We start from the raw sequence: 6,000 nt of genomic DNA, 5'->3' as shown, positions 1-6,000 counted from the left end.
CCCCTCAAAAAAAAAAAAAATCTTAACCTAGCCTTTCACAATACCAGATCTGATGCCACATAACAGCAATGACGGGCTTTCCGAAATGCTGTTACTTGTAAGAAGAGTTGTACGTAACGCTTTACAAGTAATCGATTACTTGTAATCAATTAGATTTTCTTGTAATTTTGTAATATAATCAATGACTTTTTCGAAACTAATGTTCTGGGCAATTCAATTACTTTTTCTCGTACTTGATTACCGGTCATCAATCACTTTTTTCACCTTTTCCCTGGGCTTACCTGCAACGCCTTACCTGGGCGCCAGCAACGGCGAAGCTCGACGCTTCAATCATCTCCAGTGGATTTCCGGAATAGGGAGACCATCCAAGTGCATATGTAGTGCAACTCTCTGTACTTTTCTGAATAAACGTTTTACCACCACCACTAGAGGATATGGACACTAGCATCGAAGCACTTCGGAACTACAAGCGCTAGTGCGCAAGGTTGTTCTACGTTATAATACCGCCCTTCCCTCCAGCCCACGCATTGAGAGAGTGTTCAGTGTAGCAGCTGACCTCTTGACGAGAAAACGTGGAAGAATCAGCGAAAGCTTTGAAAAACAACTCCTGCTGAAAGTTAAGAACGTGTAACGCTATATCACAGAGGCCGCGGTAAGCCTCCCAGCCTTCACGCTATAGCGTCCAGCCTTCTCTCTACTGTGCAAGCCACAGTACCTCGTATAGTTTAGGTAAGCTTGTGTTATTGTGTTACCGCAATAAAATTTTGAAGGAAACTAACGAACAAGTAATCGATTACATTTCTATAATTGCTAGGTTGCTTTTCTGAGGCTGTAATTGACCACTGTAAACAATTATATTTTAAAGGATGGATGGATGCGAAACTTTATTCTAAGTCCTGAGAAGTAATTTTAATTGAAATCGGCTACTTATTTTCTGCAACGCGCACAGGTCTGCTTGTAAGGGAATGGCGTTGAGGAAAAACTCACATGTTAGATATTAATGCAAAACCAATTGTATATCCGAAGTCTAATATTATTGGAACAATCCTGCAGGTGTAATATTTCAATGATCAATGAGAGTTCTTACTTGACTGGCATCCACTGTTGTTGAAGTGTATGTATTTGCCTCCCTTTTAAAGAAGTGCTTATTATTTGTCCCGCGAGATCTTTGTTTTGTGCTTGCAGACATCGCTATGGCTCCTTTGGCCGCTATGCGTATGTATTCTTTATGCACGTACCGTTTTTTTTTATAAGTACAGTGAAGGGAAAAAAATCATTGTTGCGCGTTAGCTGAGTGGTTATACCGCGCCAAACGCCCAAATACACAGGGCTGCAGTGAGATGGGTTCGTATCTCAGTGATGTCGCTTGCGGCGGCCTGATGACAAAAACAGGTCGATCAGTAACGGTCGTCAACGTGACGGCATGGACGGACGGTCGAGGCAAACCCAGTGTCCAGCACTCAGCCGATGTCGCAGTAAAAGGCTAAAAGCAACCTCCGACGACATCTTGCGACCGCCATTAACCCTTTGAGCACTGCTGGCACCAGCGTGCAACCCGTTCGGACGTGAGATGCTTTTGACAAAAGCAGGTCCTCGCCACTGCGTCCAGCCCCTGTTCATGTCACCGCATCCGTCCTCGAAGGAAACACAACAGGTTCGTTTCTCTTTTACTTCAAGACGCCGCCGTATCCATTCCCAGACGCCGACGCGGGAAACTAGGACACGGATTCGTCCGCCGCTCTCCGCGCTGAGGCACGCTTGCAAAACAAGACAACCATCAGGCGGCGGCGGCGGGCAGCACACAGGGCAGGAGCAAGGAAAAACGGTTCGATTTTTTTCCCTTGCCGGATTCCTCGCCGCTCTTCGTGCCCCTTCCAGCTGCTGGGAGCTGAAGCGTGGAGGAACTGCGCGGCGCGCATGCGCCGACCAGCGCCGCCCCTCGGCGAAGAAAAAACGCCGGTGGAGGAAGGGGAGAGAGATTTGTTTTGCTTTGGCACGGCGGGCCGCCATCTTTAGAGCGACGAGGAAAGGCGTACGCGGTGCCGGCGACTTGGCTCTCTACGGTGCGGGGACGACGACGCGTGCTTCGCACGTCCAGCAGGAGCCGGCGACCAAGATGAGTGCGTCTGTAGACAAGAACTGTTGTTAGCCGACGGCTCCGTCGAAGGGAGCCGCTCGGAGGTGGAGAAGCAGTTTCGCGAATCTATAGCCTATAATTTAGTGTTTCACGCTCGAGTTTCACTCTTCCGACAGCGTCACCAAGCGTAAGTACTCATTTTTATTTTTGGCTGTGCCGTGTCACTTGCTTTCTGCACAGTAACTGGCCGCTGTGAGCGGTGCTGTGCATGTGGTGTGTAGCGCGCGAGCGCCGCATAATGACAGGTAAACAGTGCAGAGCGCCCAGTTGTGACCCCCTGCCGAGGCGCCGGTGTGAGACAGCCGGGTTCTCTAAGAACACGTGCAGCCCCGGCGCTGTTGCCAACGGCGCGAAAACAATATGCCGGGTCTCTTATATAATGTCGCGGCGCGTTTTACTTTTCTCGCGCACCAGCCGACGACGAACGACCTTTTTTTTCCTCTGTGGGCCGGCGGCGGACGCATTGCCGCCGGCTGAATCGATATTTGCTTCCACTGCCGTTCTTTCGAGCGGTCCTGCGCCGGCGGCTCGCGCCTCGAGTTTTCCAGCTTGTTTAAAGCGGCAGATAGGCAGCCGTTTCAACGGCAGGGTTGCCTCGTTGGGGCCAAACGAAGCCGACTGAGCCGGATATGAATCCGGCACGCCCAGCCCCGCACAGCTGTTGGGTTGCGTTGCGTTGGCCGCGTGCATACGAGGACAGCAGGGCAGCGACCTGCTGTGAAGGCAACTCTACGGGGATGCCTTTGCTCGCTTGCTAGGCCTCGTCTGGTGCCCGATGCAGGTTCCGTTATAGGGGAACGACGAACGCATTGATCCTCATTACAAGCACCCATCGGCGACCTGTTGACTCTTAGTTACACAAATCAGGGTGTGGCGATGATCGAGTGCAGGTGGGGTGGTATTTTTTAATGCTGAATGACATCAGGCATTGACAAAACTATAGCTCCCCCCCCCCCCCCCCATTATACAATGCCAAATAGAACTGACGGGTGCACTGATCAATAAATGGAAATGACTAAAAGCGACTAGAAAAAAAAAAAAGAAAAAGTAAAGGAAATCAGCCTCACTATGTCTAACCAGCTCCGACAGACTTGTCGATTCGTCTAAACTGTCGCTAACTATCTTTCTTTGTCTGAGCGTCTCTATTTTCTTTCTCGTTGTGTAACCCATGTCAGCTCTGACTTCAGGCCGGCAAGGGAAGGAAACCACGTTTGTTGATGTCGATGGCTGAGCATAATCACCTGACCACGCGTAGGGAAAGCAGCTGGCTGAGTCTCGGTGGCCGAGTCCCCTTTATCGATCCGCTCATCATCGAGCGTATAGTCGCAGCGCAGCTCGTCTACAAGCTTCTTCTCTTGTCAGATCAACATCGATCGACTTGCGCTTACCCCTCGCGAATGTTCAGCTTCTGACAACAATACCGTGAACGTGTCACTGTAATAAAAGGCTATACAACTCCTCCCCCCCCCCTCCTGCCTCCACCTAAAAGGCATTAAAAAAGAAAGGACGAAAGGAAGGATGCTGCAGTGGACCTTGCGGAATCTTCCATATTTTTTTAACCGCGACAGACGAATGAAATGAGCGCGAGATTAGCATGGGACAATTTACGCGTTCGGGCACACTGCTTGGGCATGTTAAAAGTTTATTTCATTCATTCAGTGAAAACGAAGCTGGCCACAGAAACAAGCCATTGGGCTTGTCCTCTCGCCTTCCTCCTCTTAATTCCGCGCTCATTTTATTCGTTACGAATTAAGCAACTCGTTCAGCGGTCAGATCTTCTCAACAGTGACAGGTTTATTCATTTTATGGACCTCACTTTTGAAAGCTCTTGAGCAGTTTATAATACTGAACCCGAGAGCGCCGGCCTCGGTAGTCGAAGGCTCGTTCCCCTTCGACCCCTTTCTCTTCCCATTCGCCTGTGTGGCCAATCGACCCGAGGCGGGTTGGGGACAAAGAGGGATCGAAGGTGCAGGGGAGGTCCATGACACGGAGCACGACATGGAAAGCAGTTGATCATATCGAAATGTACATGCAGACGCATTTATTTCTTTGAGGCTTCGGGACGATCCCGGCCTGTGGATCGCGTGACAGTGCCCTTCTTTTTCAGGAGGTTGAAGCGGAGTCTGTAAGTATATACCGCCGGTTGACCGCTGGCGAAGCTGCATATGTAGAGAGACACACAGGCATAAAGCATAGAGAGAGCGAAATAGCAGTGGAAAGGAGGTTAATAGCAGCCGATTTTCCAGTTGGCTACTCGGCCCGAGGAGCGCGGAAGGGCGGGGGGGGGGGGATTTTCCAGTTGGCTACTCGACCCGAGGAGCGCGGAAGGGCGGGGGGGGGGGGGGGGGTAGAAGACAGCCAGTATGAAAAGAGGGAGAGGGAAAGCAGTTTTATAGGTGTTCGCGCAGTGCCGTTGGTCGTAAAAAGCGCATTAACGCTTGCAGGTTCTGACGTGTTGACAGGTCACGTCGTTGTTGCAGAATTATCGCTTCCTACGAAATTTTGTCGCCCAGCCTGTTCAGTACAACGGTTCGCCGTACTTCCTCGTTTAGGAAAAAGAACAACAACAAAAAAAGCTGGTCATAGCCCGCTCTTCTATAACATGTCAAAATGGTTTTCATAAAGGCGCACCGGTATTTGTTATAGTTTATTTGAGAACGCCGCCACTAAAAAAAGCCGGCGCGAGACATCTTATAGTAACTAAAAAGAAAAAGAAACTATAAAATTTCCGAAAAGAAACCAGCGTTTGAAGACGCACATTCGTTTTTCAAAACATTATCTTCGTTCTTCAAGAGCACTATGCTAACAGACGTACAGATACACCAATAGAAGGTCGCCATGGTTGTCCATAAGAGGTTATACTATGAAGGTGCTACCAAAGGTGTATAAATATAACATTTAGTGTCTATATTTAAAGTCTGTAGACGCTCCATAGGCCATTCTAAGTCTCGGTTCATAGAAATGACTCTCGCAGTCTTAATCAACCGTCGTTTACAGAGTTTCAATAACGTATGCGCCCTTTCAACGAAGGCTCCTCGGGTGCCGCCATAATCCCCTCTGGGCTGTGGTAAACATGCGTGATCCCCCCAAAATGCACTGCCGAGGCCGTGACATCAGCGTGCTTCTCCCTCTCCGTTGAAAAGGTCTTAAATATATGAGCAATGAAACGGAATGTGTAATTATATTGCGAGAGAGGTTTATTTATAGTTGGGCATATACGTCGGCCTAATTAAAATATAAAGAAATGAAAAATACGAAAGGAAAAAGAAAAGGGGGAAATGACCGAGACTAAGTGTCTAATCGCCCTCCTTGCTTTAGCATGCATAATATACATTCGCATAATATGTAAGCCTGATACGTATAATATTAACGCACAATGTATTAGGGGGGTCTACAGGCTCCAAAACGGTGTATACACCCGCAAGGTTAGTCTTTGGAGAACCGGAGCGCCGAAACCTTAGTGCCCATAGAAGTTTATAAAGATTCAGGCAACTTTCGCCGTGAACGAGAAACCTAAACGAGGGGAGAATCATCACCAGAAACGAGGAATCAGCACATCACGCGAATAGCTTTGTTTTTACAGATTGCTTTCACCAGACCGTCGACTTAGTGTTGCTTTTACTATAGAAAGTTAGATCAGCTAAGCGCACAAACTAGACTAATTTTAACTCAGAGAAATAAAAAAAAAGCAAAGAAAGAAAAAAAGACATGCGTAGACAGCATTTCTATAATATAAGGTACTTCAAAGTATATAGATACCTCATGTATATTCTTCTGAAGTGAGAGCTATTGCTGCGGTGCATATATAGTTGTGATAATTAACGGAAACACGGAGGGGGTACAGCAGCGTACAGCTGCTCCTT

The 6,000-nt window shown here is 48.3% G+C and overlaps 1 protein-coding gene across 1 annotated transcript in view; it reads left to right on the top strand.

Annotated features, from left to right (window-relative positions):
- Positions 1 to 2,001: 2,001 nt before the first annotated feature.
- The window catches only part of LOC119398923 (protein FAM13B), a gene marked incomplete at its 3' end in the record, with an annotated part of 131,416 nt that continues 127,417 nt past the window's right edge, over positions 2,002 to 6,000 (top strand). The window contains 1 exon segment of the mRNA XM_049416724.1: positions 2,002 to 2,264.

This window comes from Rhipicephalus sanguineus, chromosome 1 (genome assembly GCF_013339695.2).
Source record: "Rhipicephalus sanguineus isolate Rsan-2018 chromosome 1, BIME_Rsan_1.4, whole genome shotgun sequence".
NCBI lineage: Eukaryota > Metazoa > Arthropoda > Arachnida > Ixodida > Ixodidae > Rhipicephalus > Rhipicephalus sanguineus.
The sequence above is the reverse complement of the archived record's forward strand: the minus strand, read 5'-3'. Positions and strand labels throughout refer to the sequence as shown.